General features: G+C 48.9%; 1 pseudogene; it reads left to right on the top strand.

Moving 5' to 3' along the window:
* LOC144177851 (uncharacterized) overlaps window positions 1-24,921 on the top strand; it is a 29,861-nt pseudogene extending 4,940 nt beyond the window's left edge.
* The last annotated feature ends 1,118 nt before the right edge of the window (window positions 24,922-26,039 follow it).

Genomic DNA, 26,039 nt, shown 5'->3' with positions numbered 1-26,039 from the left:
GATATTTCGTACCCTACCAGATTCTATGACGCGTTGCCCAATTAACCTACGAAGTGATCCCCAATGGTGATTCCGGCACATCACGACCACGCACGCGAACCGAAGTCATCCAGGTGGTTCGCCTCAAACCGTACTTCGCACGATGACCGATTTTTTTTATTTTTTAGTTGTTGCTGTTTGTTCGGACTCTCGTTTTATTTTAGCATCGGGTCGATGCACTCTTAGAGGAGGGGTAATGCTGCGAACCATGTACGGGTTTGTTTATTTATTGTTTTGTTTAATGCCCGGCCACGGCCGGCTCTGTTATCTGTGTCCCATGCGAAGCGCGCGTTCCATTCTTTATTTTTATGCCACACCGGTTATCTCATTCAGATAAGCAGAGCGTTTCGCCATTACGCCGCTAGCCCAGAATATTCTTCTGTGGCCAACAATGTTCTCGATGTGAATCGACGGTTCCAGAAACTCTCGTGCCGAAAGATAAAAGTCTGCACAGCTACACGCTGCGGCATTCGATTCTGCGACGCTTGCTGACGCACGGCAGTTTGTTGACTTCTGCTTCGCCACCTGTGTACTTTTGAGTTGTTAGGGGAGCACAAGTTCGCTCCATAAACGTGCTTTTCCTTCAAGACGACTTCCTGATCTTTGGCTTCTTGGCAATACAGTTGCTCGGTGGAGATGTGGCCACGCAGCGGTGTTATCCCCGATGATGCAGGCGTGGGTACATCGGCGTAGTCTGGAAAGGCCCCACGTGCAGGGAAGGCCGTGGCAAAATTCAGGAATGACGGTGATCGAAGAGCACCTCTCAGGTAAGTGCACAGGTGACCTGGTAACAGGAGGAGTTAACTGCAGTGATACGAAAAATAGTTTTTGTTGTCACTTGCTTCTTGTGCTGTCGCTGCTTCGAGTGCTACCGGACTGACAATCCATGTAGTTTATATAGTTGCTCGGTGAAGCTGTGGCCACCCAGCGGTGTTATCCCCAATGATGACGGCGTGGGGACATCTACGCAGCCTGGAAAGGAACAACGTGCAGGGAAGGAAGTGGCAACAATCAGGACAGTGTTTGATTGAGCAGTACGTCGCTGGTACATGCACATCGACCTGGCAACAGGACGAAATAACTGCAGCAATACGGAAAATAATTTTGTTTGTCAGTTGCTCCGTGAGCTATCACTGCTGCCAGTGGAACCCCACTGACAATCCCGGTAGTTTATATGGTTTATTGGTGAAGCTGCGGCTACAACTTGTGTTATCCCTCATGATGCCAGCGTGGGTACATCTGCGAAGTTTGGAAAGGCACTACGTGCAGGAACGGCCGTGGCAACAATCAAGACAGTCGGCAATTGGGCAGCACCTCCCTAATCAATGCGCAGGCGACCTGGCAACAGCACGAGTTAACAGCACCAGTAACGAGTGTCTCGATTCCAGGCCTGCTGTACGGAAGAGGCGCGTGTGCATTGAGGCACCATAATAAAGCGTTTACTAAACAATGCTGCCCTACTCTACGAACGTTCAACGTAGAATGTGGATCCCATATAGTAGAACGTTTCGTTGCCATTGCCGTTTGTTTCCTTAAGTACCACCATCATGTAGCGCTCGAAACAGCAGGTGACGGTTTTAGATTAGCGTCTTATGCTCGGGGGTATGTCCCGCGGCGTAGGCGGTGGTCCGGCGTCCGCAGACAACCTGCGGAAGCGCTCCTCCTTCTGATGATAATTTCGGCAGTATGCCCCTCGGCCCCTAGGGATTGGCCGCATGCTTCGCCTAACTCTGGTTGTGCTTGGGCTAGATTCTGTGATACTTCAGATGACCTAGGATAGAAGCAACAGCCCCGTCACTGAGTGTGCTGACGCAGTTAAGTGAGAGCATCAGCGCAAACACTAACAGGCCTTTAGATACCACTGGGGTACCGCTGAAGACGAAGAAGCAGAAGAAGACAAAGCTGCGAAGACAAGGGCGTGTACGTTGCTATCGCCCCGTTCGCAGAGCTTCTGCTGCTGATTTTGGCAGCATGCCCCTAGGGATAGGCCTAGGAATTGGCCGCATGCTTCGCTTGACTCCGGTTGTGCTTGCGCTTGACTCCGCGATTCTTTAAAGTAGGGTGGAAGCAACAGCACCGTCAGTGAGTGTGCTGACGCAACTATGTGAGAGCATCAGCGCCAACACTAAGAGACCTTCAGATACCACATTAATCTCGTTTCACTCGCGTATATCCCCATGCAACAAGGAAAATTACACCCATCTCCCCGCAGGGAACCGTGACTAGGATATATAAGCATTACGGGGTTCACTACATTTCCACCAAATTTGGCTAACCAACATAACGGAAACGCAAATGGAACCCCCGTGACTCTCCGCATGCTACTCATGGTTCCCTTCGGGGAAATGGGTGTAATTTTTTTCTGCTGTTGGTGGCAAGAGCCAAGCATCCCGAATTTTTTTTAATAAAGAAACGCTGAAGATATCTCTTATGCATTGATTTGCAGCCTTACATTGGTGTAATATCTTGTTCTTGTTAAACAATGTTGAGAAGTATGAATACTGACCCAAGACTTAGACGTTTTGATTTGGCTGTGAGTACATAAAACCATTGCCTAGCTTTCGTTTCAGTTTGGCCGGGTGGATGATTCGAGTCACCGACAAGCAGACAGACAGAACAAAATTTCTGCGTTTATGTAGCCTAAGAAAAAACATCGTCTTTAAAAACTCCGTGAAATATATTATTACCACGTAAAGCCGCCACTACCCCCGAAAAAGCACTACCCCCGAGTACGCTCCCTCTGAATTAGGGAGAATCAAATAAAGAACAGAGAGAAGGAAGTAACTGCGATGGAGATTGTGTCTTATCTGCAACCCGCGGCCGCAAAAGCTTGCTGGGGCTGCTTCTTCTATGCCATAATTACAGGGAGCTAGTTCATTGTGCCATTATGAAGATGATGCGCTGTATCTTCGGGACTGTGACAAGTAAAGAAGTAGCTTGAGCATCTTAAAGTAGATTTTTTATGATACGTGTGGGAGGAACGCAGCGTCGTATCTTTGATATTTAGTATGGTTCCTTCAGAAATCAGAATTAATTAGTACGCAATTAGTTCGTCGCTGAAACAATACCCCAGTGAGACGTCGCTGGTTGGCTCCTACTAATACAATATTGATATATCAGCCGTCGAGGCATTACTTCTACAATTAGATAATAATAATTAGATGAATGTAGTTAAATTGAAAACTGGCGACTTGTGATGTTGCCTTTATTTGCAACAATAAAAAATGTTTACTGATCAAGTGTAATCGCGGTACCGAAATGGTACGAATGTCGCATTTGTAGGCAATGTTCGCGAGAACCGTGAGAATTCTCACGGTTCGCGAGAACCGTGAGAATTACCGTCAATAATTTTTGAACGCAGTCGCCTCTGATTGGCTAAGCACAGCTTCGGGAGGTTTTATGAGGCAAATATTTCTGGGTAATCTCGTTCCGACAGCTGCTCCTTTGGCGCTGCCTTAAAGCACTTGCTATTAAACGCGAAGGCTCATGTTCGAGTCCGGCATGGCGGAAGATTTTTTTGTTATTTTTGGAAGTTTTTGAAGTGTTCGCTTATGGTACCTTTGTTAATGCTTTTTATTCTGGTTATTATATCAGGAGACAGACGGACAGGGTTTCTGGAATAGTTTTAATATAGACTGTATTCTGGGTCATTGGGGTGGACTAGGTTAGGATCGTTGCAGTTGGACTCGATTTAGGTAGGGTATGATACGTCAGGTTATGTCACGTTAAATCAGATTTTGTTAGGTAATGTTGAACGGTAATATTGTTCAACAAATTTTAGGCCAGCCAACGTTAATAGAAAGTACCGTGATAATTTCTAGGAGGTATATCTCACGGTTTCCGTGAGATTAGATGCAGCTTGTTTCGTATGTAACGTAGAAACAAGGCCCAGGCATCAAGGCCACAATTCGTATTTATACATTTGTCGGTGTCACGGTGTAAAATTGTATTATAAATAACGCAATAATTTTTTTGCAAGGAATATAAAGATTAGCCCTACAATTCGTGTCTGTCCTTAAAAATAGATCAGTGCTTACCTGTGTGGTGCAACACTCTTCTTTCGGAAAATAATTCAACACGCGCGCAACACGGTATGTGCCCTTCTTCAACGGTCCGGTGATGCCGAGATAGCCACGCAGATTGAATCTCCTGTAGGTTTTAGAAAGGAGAAGAATGAGTGTGGCAGTGCAATTATGTAACAACAGCAGAAACCTACACTGCACGGAATACGGTTAGAGTATTAGTTTACGTATTAGGTCACCGTTCTAATGTTTAGCACCCAGAACCCGCCAAGCGCGGTCGCCAACGGCAAATGTACGCTGTAGGAGGCTGGTGTTGCGTTTACCCGAATGCTGTCCGACACCCACATAGTTGAGAGAGCTGTGGACGGTGCAGCCGATCATGAGGACGAAGAAAAGCCTCAAGACGCGCAAACAGTGAAACAAACACCAACCATTCAGCGCAAGATTCGCAACAACGTAAAATGCAGCAGTGGCGAGCAATAATTGACGCGATGCATTGGCAGCTTGAGAAATCTTTTCAGTCACCAGAACAAACACGAAACAGGGGCGCATCACGCAACAAAAACAATTCTTTTTTTCTGCGGATGTTTTTGCCTTTATTACGAAAACTCCCATATACAGTGAGGAATCCGTTACCAGCTTTAGCTCCTATTTCAGTGACCTGGCCACACATTTTTGGCAATTTGTTGAACACAAAACCGCATACAGTCGAACACGGATATATCGAACTCCAAGGGGATCGCGAAATAGTTCGATATATGAAAAAATTCGATATACAAAATATGGGCTCTGAGTCCTCACCTATGGCGGACGATCACTTACCGATCGGCGCATTCAAGAATGACGACTAATTCCGCACTACCGGTGCAACAGGATGCTTTATTCGGGTGAAAAGAAATCGCTGATCTTGGCCTGCTTCTTCGTTCCGGAAATGAAATCATAAAGACGCTGGTCTCGATCTTCTCGGGGCTGCCCAGGTGCGATAGCCCAGTACCTTCCATGACGCCGCAACTACGGCGAATCAAGCTGAACGCAGCCGCCACTTCACCGGCGGAGTACGATCGTGTAGCCGTATCCTCATCCCGACGACCTTCGCCACTCGAGCCTGGGTTCCTGAGATCGCAGCTACGATATCCTAGTCACCGAAGCTCGCAACCGCCTAAACATTGCTGTCAGCGTTCACGAAGTCGTCGGCAGACACTCCGCCTGGAACAGCAGCCGGGAAAAGGGAGGACAGCTCGCGAAACGGGTCGTCCATGCCCTCTTCATCGTTGTCGCCGTCTTCGCAAGCTTCGGAAAGTTCGGCCGTCACAAAGCCTGCCTTCCGGTAGAATGGTCTGCTGCTTCACGCCGTTCCAGGCGCCCCTCATCATGTGTAGGGCCCCCAGCAGGTCAAGTTTAAGCTCGGTGCACATGCGGAGGTTCATCAAAAGCCTATCGAGGAGTCGCCTCCTGTACCTGACCTTCAACGACTTAGTAATGCCCTGGTCGAGTGGCTGCAGCATGGCTGTTGTGTTCGGAAACAGAAACTTGAGCTCGATGTTGTCGAGCTCGCAGGCGGTGTGATCGGCCGAGCAGTTATCCATGAGAAGGAAAGCGTGACTCCCCGACGCCCCGGCTTCTGTCCCTGTCGGGTTTCGGCGAAAGCACTAAGTGACCGCGGAAAGGGGGGGTGCAGCGACCGCCGAAGAGCACCTTCCAGCTCGCGCTGCGTTCGATATACCCAATGTCGGGAAAAATACCGTTCGATATAAACGTACGAATTCCTATACTTTTACACAGAATTTTCAAGGGGATAATTTATGAGTTCGATATAGACAATAATTTGATATACCCGTGTTCGATATATCCGTGTTCGACTGTATTATCGAAATTTGCACATTTATGACTTCCCATTATAATGGATAACTGTTTTCACTGCTTCAAATCCAGTTTTGTTCATTTATAGAAACTGGTGCAGCCTGCTTCCTGGTTTGTTAGTGATAAGCCCACACAATAACCTGACTGCAATAAATATCTCTACAGGTATTAGCAAAATTGTGTGGGAGATAAATAACTCTGCCTTACCCTAACAGTGTATCTTCTCCCTGCTGTCAAATTTAGCCTCAGTGTCCCACGCACCGAAACTTTCCTTAACGACCCTGCATTGCTTTAGCCCTCCTACCCAATGTGGTGGTCGCGTCAATGATACAGCAGAGAGGAAAACATCTCTTTATGCGGGCCCACTGCCTTCTACATTTGAAGTTGGCAATGTATACTTATTACTCCCTGGTTGTAGAGTAACTTTGCTGCGTTACTACAATTAGTAATACCTCCCAGTTTTTAAATGGAATAATATGGAGATGGGTAAAGTGAGTAAAACTCGTTAGGGATTTCTAGGTTGGGTAGCGGCATATTCTCGGCTGTCAATGGCCCCAAAAAAGCAGCGCCGCGTTAAATTCTTAGTTTTAGAGGAGATAACAGTGAATTTCGAGAAATCGCTTACCATTCAATATTACTCCTAGTGCTTGATAAGAAGTAATACGCGGAGAACCAGAAATAGTCCACGCGGGTGCAAGCAAGGCTATTAGAAAGTGTGAAGGCTGTAGCAGATCCTACCAGTATGTGCAATCAGCAATAGACATGGCAACCATGGGGAGCTCAAACGCAGATAGGGTGTAAGAAAGTAGGCGACTATGTTGGTGTACCTAATGCCAGTACCAGTCAGAGCAGCTTATAGGTTTTGCACGAGTTCCACGAGCGTTGTGTAGATGGAGCTGTTTGATGCCAGCTGCTGTTCCGTATTTCCAAGATTGCGCAACGCTATTAACACCAACCTATCTTCTAAAGATCTAAACAGCGGTGTAACAAAATTCAGTCTTTTTTATTTACACCGAAAAATATGATGTCGAAATATTTATGCCTCAACTGTGGTTTATAGAACTAGTTTGCTTGGGCATATTACGACGCTTGGTAGTATATAAAGCTTCACATTCAGAGAAAATGTGCAACACGGAGTGTTACAGACAAACATACGTGTATTTTTCGTAAATACACTAAGAAACAGGCCGAAGATAGCGACATGTTTTAGGCGGTATAAAAACGATGCTAGAAATGCGTCCGTGTTTGTACTAGTGCAGACAGAGCGTGCAGAAAAATAGAATTGGGCAGTGATCAGGGTACGGCTGCGAGGCACCGGGCTTGAGAGCGTCGCCCTGTGATCGCGTTCGGGTGAAAACCTGGTTCGCAACCGCTGCTGTTCCCGAGAACCGTCTGCCGCTAATCTCTTGTTGGAGCCTGTGATGCGCTGGGCTTGAGAGCGCGGCCTTCTGAACGTTTCAGGGAAAGCCCGGAGGGCAACCGCTTCTGTTCCCGAGAGCCGTCCGCCGCTGATGTTGTTCTTGATACTGGCGACGTGCTGGGCGAGAGAGTACGGGTCCGTGTTCCTTCGGAGGTGGAGCCATCGGTGCGCACCCGTTGTTGCGCTGCCGATGCTACGACAATACCTGCCCTTATCCTCTACCTGGTTCCGACGTGGCGTACAACCGGGAATCGACTCAGACGCACCGTGACGTCTCCGTCGACCCTGCACGCGTTGTGACATAAACACCTGGGGGGCTGCGGCTAAACCCAGTAGGACGTTTTTCCCTCTATCGGGAACAGTTTCACGTTAGCCTGTGCATCTTAAACGCGTGTAACTTTAGTTGCGTGTTCTTGCGTCCTGCCGCTATGGATCTTCTGCTTCTGCTTGCCAATTATCTATAAAGCCACCTTTACGATGATGGTGATGATGGTTTGATTTTAATGGCGCAAGGCCGACAATGGCGAACAGCGACAAGCACAAAGTTATTTGATGAGCAGGGAACACAAATAAAATCCGTTAAAGTCTATGAGCACGGCTGGTGTAAAAGGCCAGGGTGAAGAACAAGAGAGGTTAAAAGATAAATAAGGTGGTTGGTGTATAGGACCAGGGGTAAACTATGGGTGGTATGAGATGAGTTGTAAGAAGTGAACTTCTGATGAGAACTTAAGGGTGTGCTGAACAGAAAACATGGCATCGTCTCCTAAGAAGTATGACGGGTGTGTTGGAATATGTCGTGTGTGTAGTTGAGTGAAGTGTATGCGTCGTGTAATGTCTAGTGGCTTACATTGTATGAGGATGTGGATCACGGAAAGGGCATCTCCGCACCTGCGGCACAGAGGTCTTGGAGATCCAGTGAGAAGGTGCGAGTGTGTCGCATGAGTGTACCCTATCCGTAATCTAGCCAAGGCGACTGCAGTGTATCTATTGCGTGTGTCGGTGGTGTATGGTCCCAAGTGTGGTTTTATTAAGTGTAACTTGTTATCTGTTTGTTTACTCCAGCGTGTTTGCCATGTTTTGCGAAGTTGTTGTCTGATGTGTGGTTTGACGTCGGTGTAGGATAAGGGGGTTATGTCTACTGTATTCAAGAGTGTAGCAGCAGCAGCCATTCGATCCGCTGCTTCGTTCCCGGCTAAACCACAGTGGCCAGAGACCCAGCAAAGGACTAGTTCAAATTTGTTGACGTACACAGACATAATACCCTTGACTATTAGGTTTACAATGTGATTTTTTGAAGGCTGTTGATGACAGCGCCCGCACAACACTGAGGGAATCTGTATATATAATGGATTGTGGGATGTGGCTTTAAAGGATATGATTAACTACCAGAAGTACACCATAGGCCTCTGCTGTAAAGATACTTCTATTATTGTTACGAATTCTAGTGACACGAAGGATGGGCACATGCACCACGCAGGACGCCGAGGTGGAAGTTTTAGAGGCGTCTGTGTAAAATTAAGAACATTGGTACTTCTACTGCAAATACAAGAAATGCTGCAGAATTGCAGATGTGGGGGCTCAGTATTTATCTACATGTGTGAACGATGTGTCGCATAATACCGGCCGGATATGCCATGGTGCTAGAAAATCTGTTAGAAAACTTTTGATTCTATCTAAAAAGGAGACAGCAAGCTCTGACGCTTCCTCTCTAACTCTGTAAGAGAAGGGCGCGAAAAACGATGGTCTAACCACAAGGTGAACTTGGCGCTTGCAGATAGAGAGGTTACAAGACTTAAAGGATTATTGTACGTCGTCTACATAAATTGAGCAGGAAATCGACGGTTGCAATGCATCCTCAGAGAATTCTTTTTCACAATAAAAATGGTGCAACTCAAAACTCTACCTTGCGGGACTCCATTTTCCTGCACATAAAAACTAGAGAGTGCAGTTCCAACTCGCAGGCGAAACATTCTTTCTGACATGTACTCTGGCAAGTGTATACAGCATGTTATCCGACATTCCAAAGGGCTTCAAATCGCTGAGGATGCCATACCACCAAGCAGTGTCGTACGCCTTTTCAAGATCAAAGAATACTGTCATACAGTACTGTTTATGGAGGAAGGCATCTTTAATATATGACTCTAACGCAACGAGTTGATCGTTCGTAGATCGCCCCGCCTTAAAGCCTGTCTGGCAGCTCTCGAGAAGAGCGTTGTACTCTAAGAAGTACACGAGTCTCCTTTTTATCATCTTTTCGAAGAGCTTACACAGGCAGCTTGACAGCGCAATCGGACTATAAGTGGCGGGAGAGGAAGGGTCCTTCCCTTCCTTTAGGAAAGCCACTACTATAGCCTGCCTCCAAGAGCGTGAAATTTGCCTCGAAAACCATATTTAATGTACAGGTGTGAGAGTATTAAAAGTATGTGAGTGTAGGTGCTGTATCATGGTGTATGTAATCTCATCTGCGCATGGAGCTGAAGGTTTGCACGTGCTCAGGGAAGCCCTCAACTCATAGAGAGTGAAGTCAGAGTTGTAAAAAGTTTTTGATTTGTGTTTGTCTTGTAAGGGCTTTTTTTCTGCAGATGTTTTGTGTTTCACGAAAATGTTTGTGTATTATGCTGAACTGGAAACGCGTTCGAACTATTGTGTAAGTGTGTTAGCCTGGTCTTCCAGTGTGTCCCCTGTTGTACTAACCAGGGTCAGGCTGTGGGTCTGTTGCCCTTTTAGTTTTCGTATCGTGCCCAGACTTGGTGTGTGTCGGCGTAAGAGTTTATGGATGTCAAGAAGGTGTGCCAACTCTCTCGTTTTGCCTCACGGCGCACACGTTTTCCGAACCCCTTGACCCGTTTGAACAAAAAGCATGAAACATCCCCCTCCCGAGGGGCACGATCAAATGCAGAGCATTTCTGATGGGGCGCGCCAGCAAGTCGTATGGATTACGTATTGGTTGTTATTGTTGTTATTGTTGTTGCTAATTATTGTAATTAATGAGGACGCGAACGACGTATGTGGTTTAAGCGCGAACCGACGGCGGAGAGAGAGCGCGACGCGAGCGCCCTCATCTGTTGTTGCACGCGAACCCAACGCGACCCCATCTGTTCCGCGCGCACCGACCGCGGCGAGAGAGCGCGCGCAAACGGCGCCATCTGTTGTTGAGCGCGAACCGAGCGCGCCGAGAGAGGGTGTTGAGAGCGTAGAGCAGGCAAGGGGTGAAAGGAGGAAAGCGCGCTCTTGGGGCCGACGGAGCGATGCGGACTACAACTAGACACGCCAAACGCCGGGTGACATTGTGAGTTACAGAAATGCTCTGCATTTAAAAGGTTACCCGACATAGGGTACCGACGAAGGGTACCCCACGCCTTGTTCTGGGCCTCTCGCGCCTGCCTACAGTCCTCATTCCACCACGGCCTCCTCTGGTTGCACGGGGCACCAGAGGCGTGGGGAATGGACGTTTTAGCGGCGTCGAGTATGTGCGCCATGAGGAGTTGGGCAGCTCCTTCAATATGTAGGTGTGTTATGGATGTGTGGTGTAGTTTGGATGTTTCTGTAAATGTATTACAGTTAGCTCTTGCTTTATTGAACCTGCTTTGGGTAGATAGACTGCTTGGGCCCTTACCTAATATGTTAGTGAGGTGAGGAAGTGGTCACTACCTTATGGTTCAATGCCCACATTCCACTCAAGAAGAGGAAAGAGACCTGTGGAGCCAATAGCCAGGTGAAGATATGCGTGTGTGTTGTGTCCTAAGTTATGGTATGTGGGCTTATTTTTGTTGAAGAGGCATGCTCGTGAAGATGTAAGAAATTTCGCTATCAGGCGACCTCGGGCATCCGTTCTGGAGGAGCCCCAAAGACAGTTGTTTGCATTAAGGTCGCCTGTTAGAAGGTACGGTTCGGGCAGCTGGTCGACCAGTGCCTCGAAGTCCGAGCTCGAAAGTACATAATCAGGACGAATGTGAATGGAGTATACCGTTATCATCCCATTAAAAATTATTGCGCGTATTGTTACAGCCTCAAGAACGGTGTTGAGAGTGATAGTGTGCATGCTAGGGATTTCCGGGCTGTTATGGCTACACCGCCCGAGGAGTGTGTGCAGCCAATCCTATCCTTTCTGAACACGATATAGCTATTTAAAAAATTTGATTGATTAAAATTTAAATTTGTTCAGGACGTCAGGAGCGCCCCAGGTGGCACAGGCGGTGTGGCAAGGGTTGGAAATACTGCGGTTTCCTGCGTCTCCATCTCCTCCGGGCCGTCGCGTGTGCTGCGGGCCGGTGGAGAGGAGGAAACAGTAGATGCAGGAGCATCCCCAGTGGACGTGGGTGCCACCACAGCCGCTGCTGACTCAGCGAGAGGTGTGGCGACTGATTGGGCTGCCTGAGGCACTCCACGGGGGGGGGGGGGGGGGGGCGTAGGCGGGACCAATTCCGACTCGCGGTACTGGGTACCCGCCGAGACCAGACAGCGCTCCGTCCACTGGCGAGCTGCGTCGGCGTACCTCCACACAGGGAAAGAGGCGTACTTCTTTCGTGCTTCTGGGAAGGGAATTTTTTGGGTTACCTTCATGTTAATGATTTTTTTCTCTAGTTGAAACTTTTCGGAAGCGCGAGAGTATGCTGCATGTGGACCCTGGCCATTCGGGCAGTGCAGTGCAGTTGGTTGCAGTGCAGTTGTCGGATGGGTGATCATGCTGGGCGCATTTGGCACATGTTGGTCTGCCGCGACAGGAGTTAGTACCATGCCCGAACCGCTGGTACTTGAAACAGCACCGCGGCTTCGGGATATACGGCCGCATAGGACAGCGAATAAAACCTGCGTTGACATGCTCGGGAAGTGGGTAGCGGTCGAAAGTCAGAATCACATGTTTGGTGGCTATTTCTTTGTTGTCTCCCCTAATGACGGTGCGCCTTACTGCTGTAACGCCTTGGTCTTTTAGGCCTTCGAGCAAATCGGTATCTGTCTCGGTTAGGAGATCTGACGCAGATATCACACCCTGGGAGCTGTTGAGGCTGCGGTGAGGTGTGACTCTGATATCTAGGTCTGCCATGCGGGTTTGGCTGATGAGAGTTGTGGCTTTCTGCTCCCTGCTGACCTCAACTAAGACCTCACCAGTTCTTAGTTTTTTGGCGTTATACCTCTTGCCAAGGATGGCTTCAAGAAACTTCGATACAAGGAATACGGATTGTGAGGAAAGAGGCTTGGATTTGTCAACAGATTCAACTATCAAAAAGCGTGGGTAGTTGTCGGGTTTCGGCGAGTTGATGACAGGAAGAGGCGGGAAAGATGCTTCGGTGTGACAATTTTTCGGGGTCCGATCACGATTTAAAGCGGGTTTGGAATTATACATATGGCATAGGAAAAAGCAGGAGAGGGGGGTACTTCCTTCGCTCGGGTTACCCTGATACCGAGAGAGGTCCCGGAGCGGCCTGCCTGGTAAACAGAATGGGAGCCCATCTGCTGGAGCTTGACCTGGGCTCCGACGGCCACCGTTGGAGGTTTCTATCCTTCACCTTAAAAATACATCACGGTAGGTCGCAGCTTATGTTTGGGGGCTCGGGGTCCCCGGGATCGCCAGTACCGTCACCAAGATTACTCAAGGTGCCCCGTGCGGAGTAAAGCAACGTTTTACCGTGCACGCACTGGTGACTGACTCGGCATTTTACGTTCATCCTGGGCCCATTTATTACTATAAGTGGCGAACAATCAGGAATTTTTTACTTCTTATTTTCCCTAAACATTTTTTATAAAAAAAACACCACTTCAGGGGAGGTGGTGTCATGCGACGAAATCGCAAGGACGAAAACACGCACACATAAAAAGAGGGCGCCTACGATAACCAAGACGCGTGCGGCTTGAGGTCAGCTCCTAACACGCCTAGGGCACCCTCAGCATCAGCGTCTGGCGGAGTAATTGAGCGCCCCCCCCCCCCCACACGAGCCGAGCCAGTCGAAAGCTGCCAGCGACAGCGACCGGCGAAGGAGGAGATCCCATGAAGAACACTTAGGGACATCAGAGACTGTGAAGTGTGGTGCGCGACAGGCATACGTGACAGGCATACTCCACAGGCGCAGCTTCCAGGGCATGTTCTCCGTAAAAACGTCGTCCCGCCGGTCATCGGTGAACGACTGTGGCGCTTCCAGAGAGCTGTGTTCTCCACGACAGTGACGGAGCTCTGACCGCGCTGTACTACCCTGGCCACGATGCACTACCTAGACATTTCAAGGCTACTTCGATCAGCGCTGGTAACCACCACGTTCTGCGTCCTAAAATTTCATTCCCGAACTGTGACTTCTTTCGCTCGTCTGAACTGATCACCGTTTTATATACCGCATCATCGTTCCTTGTTATCTTTACTTTATCTCTGTTTGTTGTGTGTATTTGTTTGGGTTTAGGGTTACATTACGAAGTCTCGTTTCCACATTTATTACATTTTTTATTATTGTCAAAACCTGACACCCTGCAACATGTACTTGTTCAGAGCAAAGTTCCTTTGGCCTCTCTTGTGTCCATCAATTTTAGAGCATAAATAATCTCGTTGACTTTGTTTCTTATTTCACTAGAGGCCCTTTATAAGCCAGAAAACGAGCAGGAGGAGGACTCATGAAGCAGACCCCTATGTTTCTCTCTAACGCTCTAGAATTCTTTCTTCAACAAGTTCTGGTTAAGATCAAAGTGTCTCATTTCAACACAAATGACATAGGCCAGCCGGCGCTGTGCTCTTTCTTAAGTCTGTTATGTCGGGTAGTTCTCCCGCCAGTTCCGCAGTAGCTTTCGGTGCAGCTCTACACAGAATTCAAGGACTACAATAGAGCGTTTTGTGCTTCACGAAGCAGCGGGTTTGTAAACAAACGTTTTTTTTTTTTCGTGTATTATTTCTAACTTCCCGAGTATTATTTCCCGAGTATTATTTGATGTTCAAAGTTTCGCAGTACTTGCACCGGCTCAAATCGCGTTGCTGTCCTTTTGTGCCACGAAAGTACCTACCGGCGAAACCATGCAATAAGGCTTGATACGCTTGGCATGCAGCGAGTGCAGAGTGTCTAATAATGCGGTCGATAGAATGACAAAACTATGTTGGGCGAATTGGCAGTCCATTGTAAAAAAAGCTACAGCATTAATTGAAACAAGGACACACAAAGACGACGGGATTAGCGCTATTCTACTTAGATGAAAACCTCGGATGACTCTTTTATCACGAAAAATGAACCTAGTTGTTGCATGTAGTAGCCCGGAATGTCGGCTGCAGAAGGAGGCGAGAAAGCAGACGTAAAGCTGGATTGCAGTTGCAAGGCAGGACTGTTGATTTTCAAAAGACGCGTATGCCGAGAGTTTCCCCCGACGAGGGGAAGGGGAATCCCCGCGTTCTTTTAAGAGAAAGAGGAAAAGGAACCCAAGCGAGAAGACGGTAACGGCGCCAAGAATAATCCCAGCATTCGGCCAGACAACAAGTTGTTCCCCTAGAGGTGACCGTTGAAGAGGGCGAGGAAATGACCACCGTAGTAAGCGGGTGGCGGCGTTGCCAATACGCGTCTTTCACAACGGCCAATTGTCGACAGGCTGGCGGCAGACTGCAGAGAAACGAAAGGTCTGATGCCGCTTGCGCGACGGTGCCAAGTGTCTTCCGCTACAGAGGCTCCTCTATAAATTGCATAGCTTCTAAAGAAAAGCAGCAGTTACCGGCTGAATGAAGAAATGCCAGAGTCCACTGGTTATCTATGAAAACGTACGTGAGAGGCTGCATGAACAGATATGAATATGATAACGATTCTCGCGGTCGACAGCGACGACTTCTCGTTTGCCCCACACGTCGTTTGCGATGATCTTGTTATTACGGCAAAAAACCACGAAAGAGCCGTCGTACAGAGGAGTGAGTGGCGGCTTCGTTGCGGGGTTTCGCACGAACACATGTGTAGCTGAGTCCATGTCTGTAAAAGTGAAAACCTTCCTGTTGCGGGCGACGCGAGTTGCTGTTGCGCAAGCCATGCACGCAGCTTTTCGATGTGCTCGGAGACTGCTGGAGCGGAAAGTGTCTGCTAGGAGAAGAATTCTCCCTGACGGCGCACTGCTGAGCCGTACATAATTTCCGCTGCGCTGAAGCCGAGGTCTTCCTTCACTGTTGAGCGTAGGTCAAAAAGAACGAGCGGGAGTTTTTCCGCCCAGTGCTGGCAATCAAGTTTCGCTGTAAGTGCACCTTTGAATTGCCTGTGCAAGCGCGGCACCATTCCGTTTCTGGCGGGCTGGTAGGCGGTTGCATGCTGCAGCCACGTGGCGAGCAGGGTCGAAAGTGCGGAAAAGAGGTTGCTCTGGAACTGCCGTCCCCGGTCCGTTTTGCGGGTGGGGCAGCCAAAGCGGGACACCCATTTCTGAAAAAAGAGAGTTTTCGTACAGCGTTTGTTGCCTTTGCATACGCTAAACGCTAAATTCATTCGCGTGCCCCCGCGCGAGTGGCACGAGCAAATGCAGAGCATTTACGGGGTTACGCGGCGTTAAGTTGGTTTAATTGCTGTTGGTGTTGTTGTAGTTGTTGCTGTTGGTTGTTGTTGTTGGTGTTGGTAATGAGGAGAGGTGAAGCGTAATAAGTAGTCACGTGGTATCATTTATTAACACTCTCATTAGGATTATTGCGAGGGACACGTGTAAATGCATAGCTGGAGTGAGCCCGCGCCGATACCCGCTTTGTATTCCTAACCATCATTTTCTTTTGTACCGGAGCTGTTCTTGGCCAATCCCCTAAGTGGGTATGCGCCCATCTCCCCGCGAGGGGGACTTGAGTAAATGCGTCGCATAGGGGTGGGTGTATTGCGTTAACGTTTTGTGGTGCAGTGAGAAGAGCACCATGTACCTGGCGTTTTGCCCGCAGCTAGTGAATGCGTTGTATCAGCCGCTTCTTGACGTAGTTTGAATGAGTCAAGAATATAAGGCGTGTTCGTAGCATTAGATTCTGTGTCGGTTTTGTGGCTCAGTGGGTAGAGCACCATGTACCTTGCGTTCCGCCGGCAGGGTCATGGGATCGAAACCGGGCGCCGGTAACTGTTATTTTTTATAGTGCAGTGGCCTGGCTGCGTACCACTACGGACACCTAGAACGGGTGACATCGTGAGTTAAAGAAATGCTCTGCATTTAAAGCTTGCACGACGGTCTCAGCAGATATGTCTGCAATTGGTATAGCTTCCGGCCATCGGCTATATCTGTCGATGGATGCGAGCAGGTACCTGAAACCTTGGCAGGGCGGTAGCGGCCCCACAAGGTCGAGGTGAACGTGGACAAACGACAAGTCCGGAGTCCGAGCCCAACATCCCACGTCCGCCTTGACACTGGGCCAAACGAAGCGTTCTGTTATCAGCCGCTCTGTGGCGCGGAAACCTGGGGGTTGATGGAGTGGAGTGTGTTCAATACTACTAGGCGGAAATCAAGTGGGACGAAAGGGAGTGGGGTTGTTTGGGAGGTATCGCAGGTTATCGTGCCCTGGACGTAGGAAAGTGCAACCACCAAAAGCACCAGTGTAGATGCCCCACCTCTTAGTCTCCCCCACTGAGTGTCCTCCCGCTGAGCCGCAGCCATCGCCTAGAAGTCCAAGATTTTTGCCGGAAGCATTGACGCGAGACAAGGCATCGGCTGCTTTGTTTTCAACCCTGGGAACGTGGCGGATGTAGAAAACTCAACGATAAATGAGAGCTGACGGTCTACCGTTCCACGTACGAGGAACTGTTCTTGTTCAACACGTAGGTGAGGTTTTGTGATCTGTCAACACGCAGAATTTACGACCTTTCAGGAAGTGGCGGAAATGCTTATAGAATAAAAGATAGCGAACATCTGCCTTCCAACGTGCTGAACAGTACTTCTGCAGGATTCAGGCGTTTTGAAAAGAAGCCCAATGGCTTCCGCTGTGCACCCTCCTGTTGCAGCAGTGCTCCCAGTGCCAGATTAGGAACCTTTGGGGCCCGGGGCTACTGCGGTATTGGGGCACTAATGATGATGATTATGACGACGATGATAATGATTCCGCTTTAATATGCGAAAACTTGCGTAGCCCATGTTATGCATCTGATTAGTGATAAATTATGCAATTTTCGCTTTCCGGAAACCCATTTCTTGGCTTGATGTGTAGTATTATATAACGAATTTTATCAGGCGTAGAAGTTAGTAGGGTTTGATTGCCGCTCCATCACAGATTCACAAATATTCGAAGCAACGTGTCGGCCTGGTACAGAAGAGGGAAGCATATTTTATTAGGACTATAAGGTTTTATTGGTATTGTAAAGTCCTCCACCTGCACATATTGGAGGGCTCAAATTATGCGCCGACAGCTGTCTCTCAAAGACATCTGCCAGACAGCCACCATAACTTACGTGCCAAACTGCTGTAGGTTACCCGCGCAGACGAAAGCGGCGGTTATAACAGGCGCCGCCTTTGAAATAAGTTGGGGAAGGGGGGCGGGCTTAGGCGCGTCGCAAAAAGAAACCGTCCTATCGCAGCTGAAAATTGTCGCTTTTTGAGCTGGAGAGTTGCCCGCTTCAATCGTGCGTTTGTGCATGGCTGTCGACCTTTCAGTGGTGAGGACCTCCTGCTGCCCAGGCCTGATTCTTTTGCTATTCGGCAAGCCGTTACACATTAACCCGTCTCTTTTGTGTTGTTGAGCGACAGTTGAGCACGATAGATGGCATCAGACTACAGTTTGACCGGAATAGATTGTCTCTGCTCACCCCCGCGCTGCTGCTCCCGTCGGGGCCGCGCATCAGTTCCAGCAGACAGTAGTTTGTCGTCTATCGGTCGGGTCGTTGTATGGTAGTAAGTGGCAGTGGAAACACGCTCAAGTTTCTCGTCAAGATTTGCGGTCTACGATGGAGGCGACTATGGGTAAACCTCTAGTTCTCGAGTCCTCAACACGTCTGCCGCATCCAATGTTTTCCCACGTTCCTTCGGGGGTTCCTCTCCTCCTCCGCCGCGACCAAGCGGGACCAGATCTGTGCGCCGCCCTTTGTCAGCGCCGGCCACCGGCTCATTCCAAAGCGAAAAGCGCCCACGGGCACAAACACCTTACCGTCCGGGAGTCACGGCGACTGTCCGTTTTTAAGACAGCATCGAAGGTGCTGCACGCAGAATGCGTTTTTAAGTCGACACAGCTTTCGCCATACCGAAAGGAAACAGACGTTGTTGTTGCCCTGCCTGGCGTCCATGCTTGATCTCTTCACACCGCCTAGGCCTGCTAATTCTCCTGCTCGAAGGGAGCCGCTTCATGCTGGCCCGGCGGCCCCTGCGTCCACACGGAGTGGTGCCTAGAGAATTACGCTATGAATGGAGTCGCGCGAACATGTAGCGTCCGCAACGCTTGTTGCTCAGTCAGTCTGCAGAGGCTACAGCACAGAGGCGCGGCTGAAACTGCATGGCCCTATGAGCGGCCTACACAACCTGTGAACGTTTAAACAACCATATATGCGATGACAATTCAGCGAGAAATATTGAGTCGGTATCAATCACGCTTATGCGGTTAAACTAATTCACTAGCTTTATTAAAGGGGTTGTCATCGAAATGAAGTTCCTTGACAAGCGCTATATATTGAAATTTCTGAAATAAACTATGTATGAGCCTGTAAGGCAGTGCTCCAGTTGTCAATAATTTTATATAACGGCCCTCAGGCCTAAACAATTTACAATGTTCTTCAGACATTATTTCATTATTTTGATGCCTGACCCTTACCTATATTGAAACGGGATCGTGCAAAAACATCCGCCTACTTAGACGTCCCTGCAACGAAAATACTACCGAAACGACTGTGCCAAAAAGACTAGAGCCGAGTTCGGCACTTTTTTAGCTTCTTATTCCCGGACAAGTCGTGTACCCACGACGTTTGGTACAAGGCATCTTCTCCTTAACCTCAGAAAAAACAAGTAAGAGGAGTAGAAATAGCTACAATAAATTGAAATGGGCTTGAAGGTTGTCAACCATAATGGGAGTGGCCCCCCACTCCTCCCGAACTATCATGAGTTATTCAGCTTCGGTGTGAAGGTGACGTAAAGCTTATACCTTCAACTTTCAATGCGGGCAGCGAGCACACTCAAGATATCTTTTTTCATATGATCGAGTGGGGCCACTGACCACGGGGGGCCCCGGGCTGCAGGCCCCTTAGCCACCACCCCACTTAATCCGGCCCTGACTGCACCGACCGATGTGGATGAGGCGTCCACCATGAGGCGTGTAGGAGCGTCACGCAGTCGATAAATGAGAAGAGTAGCTGCAGCCAACTCATCCTCAGCATGCCGGAAAGCGTTCTGGTGTTCGTCAGCCCAACAAATATTGTTGCCTTTTGGTCGTGTTGGTGCAGCAGGTAAGTTATTGGCTGGAGTACTTGAGAACAAGACGGAATGAACTGCCGGTAGAAGTTTTAGAGCCCGAGTAACCCTCTCAGCTAGCGGAAAGATATTGGAGCAGGAAACTTTGTGATAGATTTTACCCTCGATTCCAATGGCACAATGCCTTCAGAAGTGATGTGGCGGCCGAGGAAGTTGATACCCTTGATACCAAACACGCACTTTGGAGGTTGAACACCTGACAGTGCTTATCCAGACGCTGAAAAACTGGCAGAGGTGCTGTTCGTGCTCGCTATGAGTTCGGCTGGCCACAAAAATGTCATCCAGGCAGTAAAAGACGAAAGGACGACCTTGGCTGATCTCATTTATGAACCTAACCTTTAAAAGGTCTGTGCGGAATTTTTCAAGCGCTAGGCCATACGAACAAACTCGAATAGGCCGAATGAAGTTGTAATAGCTGTTTTTGTATATTGTCCGGTTCGACGGGGAGTTATTAGTATGCTGCAAAAAAAAGTTCCTGCGTTTTTGCAGGCGCCCCTTTCCACAGGGGCGACTTCCCGTCCACGCCGGGTGAAATCTTGCTGTATATGTTTGTACCTGCCCGCCACCCACTAAAATCGCGAATGTGTGGCAGAGGATACTGGTCTGGCGTTCTTCATGCGTTCAAGGCTCTGTAGTCAGCGCACGGGCGCCAGTTGTCCCCGCCGTCTTTAGGCACCATGTGCAGCGGCGATTAATGGTCGCTAGACGAAGGGCGAATAACTTCCAGCTGCAGCGTATGTTCAAACTCACTGTGTGCAGTTTGAAGCATGTTGCTAGACAGCCGTCATGGCCGGGCGGTGACTGGCGGCCCGGTGGGGACTATGTGGGGTATCACATTAAGTTTCACCAGCTTTTCCGTGTTGCGGGGCCCGGTGAGAGAAGGCAATTCGGCCAGGACGTCGTTGTAGGCAGATACTTGATGGAGGGCGAAGATTCCGGATGAGCAGATGTTTGACTCCAACCCACATACTATGAGGGTTGTGTTGTGATCCTTGAAGCAGCGGTCACGTACGCTCACATCCAGGTTGAAGTGGTTCAGTAAGTCCGCTTCGAGTATGGCGAAATTAACATCCCCACCATGAAGACCCAGGGAAATGGGCGCCTCAGCCCGATGTCTATTGCCAGCGAGCGGAAGCCGTACGTAGCGATAGCAATGTTGTTCACCGCCTCCCGCAAGAATATGTTCTTGCTGCCTCGGCGATTCTCGAGGGTTTGCGGGACAATAAAAATTTCCGCTCCTGTGTCGACTAGCAGGCGCGAGTTGCTTCCGCGGTCGACTACGAAGAACAGGCGGCTGTGTGAAGGGCCGATTCCGTAGCCGCCGTTAACGACTGGCCGGAGCGTTTCCCGGAAGCGAGCAAGGTTCAGTGCAGTGGCTAGCACCCAAAACGGCTGTGGTACCAGCAAACACCGTCCTGCCTTTCTCGTGACTGGCTTCTCTTGGAATAGCTTGGCTCTCTTGAAGGGGATTGCTTACATCGTTGCCCGTCCGTGGGAGCACCCGACAGCAAATGTTGCTGGATGGTCTCGGTAAGTTGCTGAACTTTCGGTACAAGGCGCAAAAGTCCATCTGGTTGTTCGGGCGTTCTTGCAGCACCTATGGGTGCGATGTTTGGAGTAGAGTATTCCGTCATGCGATTGCCAAGTTGCGGCAGTCGATGAAGGGACGTCTCATCTGATCCCGCGAGAACCACGCGCACCGAACCACATGCACCGTTGCAGAAAAAGTTGACAAAGAAGTGTGAGCTGGTCATCCTTACCCGCGTACACACCGAGTAGTTCCGCATCCAGTGCAGCAGTTCGGAAGGTCGTTGGTCGCCCAGCTCTACCCGACATAAGAGCTGATGAAGTCTGCTTTTCTCTGGCGCCTCTAAGTGTCCCAGCACCATCTTTTTGATGGTGTCGTTTTTTCCCTGTGTGGTGCGTGAACCCAAAATGTCGTCGATAGCGTAGGCGATTTCTGGGGGCAGGGCTGGGACGACGTGAAGGTACTTTGTCGACTGCGAGGTTATAACCCGGAGCTGAAAATGGGCCTCCACTTCGCTGAACCAAACGCTTCGAATTTTAGGCCAAAAATTTCGTAGCTTCAGTTCTGTGGCAATGACTGCAGGCGTGGAGCCTGCAGTGTTGTTGTCGCAGCTCACCACACTGGGTTCGTAAGAGCGTTGTTTGGGTCACCAATTTTGCAGCACCCCGAAATATCGGTTGCTGACGGAGGCGAGAAAGCAGACATAGGGCTAGTTTACAGTTTCAAGACGAGGCGATATATTTTTCAAAAGATGCGTATGCCGAGAAGTTTCCCCGACGAGGGAAAGAAGGGGAACTCCCGCGTTCTTCTAAGCGAGAGAGTAAAAGGGCCCCCAAAGCGAGCAGATGGCAACAGCGCCAGGACTATCCCAGGAGTCGGCCAGACAACACGTTGTTCCCCGAAAGGCGACCGTTGAAGAAGGTGGGGGGATGACCTCCGAAGTAAGCTGGCGGCGGCGTCGCCAGTTCGCGTCTTTCACAAAGGCGGACTGTGGACAAGTTGGCAGAAGACAGGAATAAAAGGCAAAGTCCCCGTCAGTGGGAGCCGCTTGAGAGGCGGTGCCAAGCGGCTTTCGTTACATGCGCAACGTAATGTCACCGCAATTATTCACTTAAACAAGATGAAAAGGAAACATTGGTGTATAATATGCATATTTGCACCTCTAATGGGCAGCAATTATATTCAAAACGCACTTGTTTCAGAACAAATTTACTCAGTTGCTCGCGGTATCAGCCTTATGGTGTGCATGACTGGGCGAGCGAGATAATCATGCTGTGTTTATATTTATGCGACTCAAGACAGTGTTAAACTTGTAGATCAGATATGATTCACACGCTTCACGGTCATAATGTGCTTTTACATTAAACTCAAGCACAATGTCAATGAATGCATAGGAGCGGCCGACATCATTTACATGTTTAGAGCGCGGAAGGGGTGGTAGTGACTTCATGTGTGCTCTGCACTGTAATAGGTAATTCAATTTTATAACAAATTCTCTGGCTGACCAACATACCGCTCGTGGCATATGGTACATTCAAAAAGTTAGACCATCTTTCCACTGCCACAGTATAAATTTCCGGTGATCTGGAGACAGGGTGAAGACATGGGGCTCGGTAGCGGACACGCGCTATGGTCGCGGACGTAAAGGAGCATGGGTTCCGGTGTCAAAGTAGTAACCAACATTCAGAGAATGGCTCAAAGAAGTTTGTTCATGGTCAAATGAGCCAAGGAACTGGCTCAAAAGCGTGATGAGGCGATTGCGCAGCGAGAAGGAGAGAACACGTTCGATGGAAGGTACAAAAACACTTGATGTCGACGCGGAGGTTGTAGGAGTGAGAGCGCTGACTTCAGACCGAGGGGTATCGGCAGACACGTCCACGATGAAAGTGAGGTCTATAATTTCGACGCATCCAAGGCACTCCCCTGCAGTCACCGTCAGTGGCGATACGGAAGTTTTGCAGACGGGAAATGTGGAGAAACCATTATTGAGGTGAAGACAGCAGTAGGAAGTGCAAGGCTCTTGAGTCTTTAGTACAGTTCGGAAGGAGTGAAGCGGGTAGTTCAGTCGGGGACAGACGCACACGATACGGGAACCAGAACGGAGTGGGCACGGGAGCAGCGCCTGCAGATAGGCTAACATGCCGTACTTTTGCGTTTCCCATGCACTGTTGGCTTTGCTGATTTGGTCGTGGCCTCCCTACTACGCTGCGAATTTCTCGGACACAGTGAATGATTTCTACCAGTTCAGCCGTCAGCATAAAGCCACGAACCTTGCCTTCATCGAGATGCCCAGCGTGCAGACTGCGGTCTTCTGCGCATCTACATGGGAGCAGCGCCTGCTGAAAGGCTAACATGCCGTACTTTTGCGTTTCCCAGGCACTGCTGGCTTTGCTGATTTGGTCGTCGCCCCCCTGCTACGCTACGAATTTCTCGGACACAGTAACTGATTTCGACCAATTGAGCAGTCAGCATCAAGCCATGAACCTTGCCTTCATCGAGATGCCCAGCGTGCAGACTGCCGTCTTCTGCGCAACTACGTCAACCCATTTGCTGGCCTTATCGGACCCCTGCGACTACATATACAGCCCTCATCTGGAGCAAGCTTTCAGTGGGCATGGGAGCAGCGCCTGCAGAAAGGGTAACATGCCGTACTTTTGCGTTTCCCAGGTGTGTACCTCACTTTTTTCGAAAAAAAGCGATAATCGCTGTCTGCTCCTGTCCCCGTGCCCACAAGTGCTCTGTGAAATTGCTGATGAATGTTTTTCGATGGTTTTTTTTGTTGCTATGCTCGGGTGATGTAGAGTTAAACCCAGGGCCAACAACTGGCTCTGCAACAGCACTAGAAATAGAAACATTACCGGAAGAACCATCACAGCAAATGAACGTGATTTTTCAGCTGCTCAAAGACCTTCAGTCCCGTTCTGTGGAATCCGCCGAAAGCCAGACTAAATTAGCTGCTGACATAAAATCAACTAAAGCAGGCCAAGTGCAAATCGAGACCAAAATTGGCAATATTCAGAAACGACTTGATGAACTAGAAGAGAAAACCAGGCCACTCGATCTGAACGGGGAAAGAATGGCCAGCATGCAAGAATCGATTGATTTCCTAACTGGAAAGCAGGACACTCTGCAGTCGTGAATAGACGAACTAGAGGATAGGTCGCGGCGCGAAAACCTACTTTTTTAGGGCATTTCGGACGCTCAAGAAAGCTGGGAGCAATCCGAAACCAGTATAGCTGGGGCCTTCAGCGGCGTGGTTGACCCTCTCCCACAAAATGCCATTGAGCGAGCTCATCGGTTGGGAGCGTACCATCCAAATAAGTGCCGCTCTATTATCGTCAAGTTCTCAAGTTACAAATTGAAAGACTCCGTAGTCGCTGTCCACAAAAAGTTAAAAGAAAAGAACATCACAATAAGCGAAGATTTTTTCCCCAGCTACCCGATACGCTCGCGAAAAGCTACTTGAATTTGCAAAAAACCAGCCTAACGCCCCCGCATATAAAGTACGCTACAACAAACTTACGATTAACAAAACGCAATTCGTCTACGACTCGGCAACAGATAGCGTCAAGGAGATTGCGCCACACTACGTCACTGCTAACGATCAGGGAACAGAATCGCCACGCGCAGCTATCAAGGAGCATGCGCCACACCACGCCACTGCTAACAATCGGGCCACAGCATCGCCACGCGCTGCTACATAGGTAGACGCGAGGGGAAGTGGTCATCCACTATCACACGTCACAATCCTCTTCACTAACATTCGAAGCGTTATCAACAAGCGAGACCAAATAACTTCTGCTATAGATACTTGTAACGCTGACATTCTTTCTCTCACAGAAACCTGGCTACACACACAAATTCACGACCACGAACTTTTTCTGCCCGCGGATATATTTTCTATTTTCCGATGCGACCGCACTGCCCGTAAAGGTGGTGCCGTCCTCTTGGCGATTAACAAAGATTTTCCTTCCCAGTGCATTCATATTAACAGCGAGTTAGAGATCACATGGGCGCAAACCGAACTTAGTTTTCAAAAAATCATTTTCGGCGTTTATTACAGGCCACCCAATTTTTCCTGCAACTTCCCGAATGAACTACATGACATAATTAATCTGGTCTCATCAAGATATCCCGATTTACCTCAGATTTTGCTTGGCGATTTTAACCTGCCGAACATATCATGGACTTCAGAGCCACCGATTAGGCCGCCTTACTCGACTATTAGCCAAGAGTTCCTGGACTTATGCACTGTCTTCTCCCTCACCCAACTTATTACTCAGCCAACACGATTAACCGAACTTGCTTCGAACACCCTAGATCTCGTATTAACGTCGAGGCCAGAACTCGTCTCGGATATTACACTGTCACCTGGCTTAAGTGATCATTCATTATTATCATTCCAGCTTAATATTCAGCGTCCCAAGAAGCCTAAAAAATAAAAATCATTAAAAACTATTCAAAAGCAAACTTTGAAGCCACTAAAATTGAACTTGGTTCATTTCTTAGTACTTTTTTGGAAAACTTTCACGAACGCAGTGTGCACGAAAATTGGGACATGTATTCAGCTGCCGTTCCCAACTTGGCAAACAAATACATTCCTGTTCGCGCAATAACAATGACCCAAGATTCCCCATGGTTAAACGCACACCTAAAGGGCCTATCGAACAAAAAAAGCGATTATACAGGTCTGCCAAGAAATGTGGGAATGAAGATCGCTGGAATGCCTACAAGCTCGCGTTTAAAAATTAGGTAACAGCACTAAAAAGGCCAAAAGGTATTACTTAGAAAACGTGTTACCATTCATGCTAACGAACGATAT

Source organism: Haemaphysalis longicornis, unplaced genomic scaffold (assembly GCF_048455015.1).
Source record: "Haemaphysalis longicornis isolate Haplotype H1 unplaced genomic scaffold, Haemaphysalis longicornis Haplotype H1 scaffold_328, whole genome shotgun sequence".
Lineage (NCBI taxonomy): Eukaryota > Metazoa > Arthropoda > Arachnida > Ixodida > Ixodidae > Haemaphysalis > Haemaphysalis longicornis.
The sequence above is the reverse complement of the archived record's forward strand: the minus strand, read 5'-3'. Positions and strand labels throughout refer to the sequence as shown.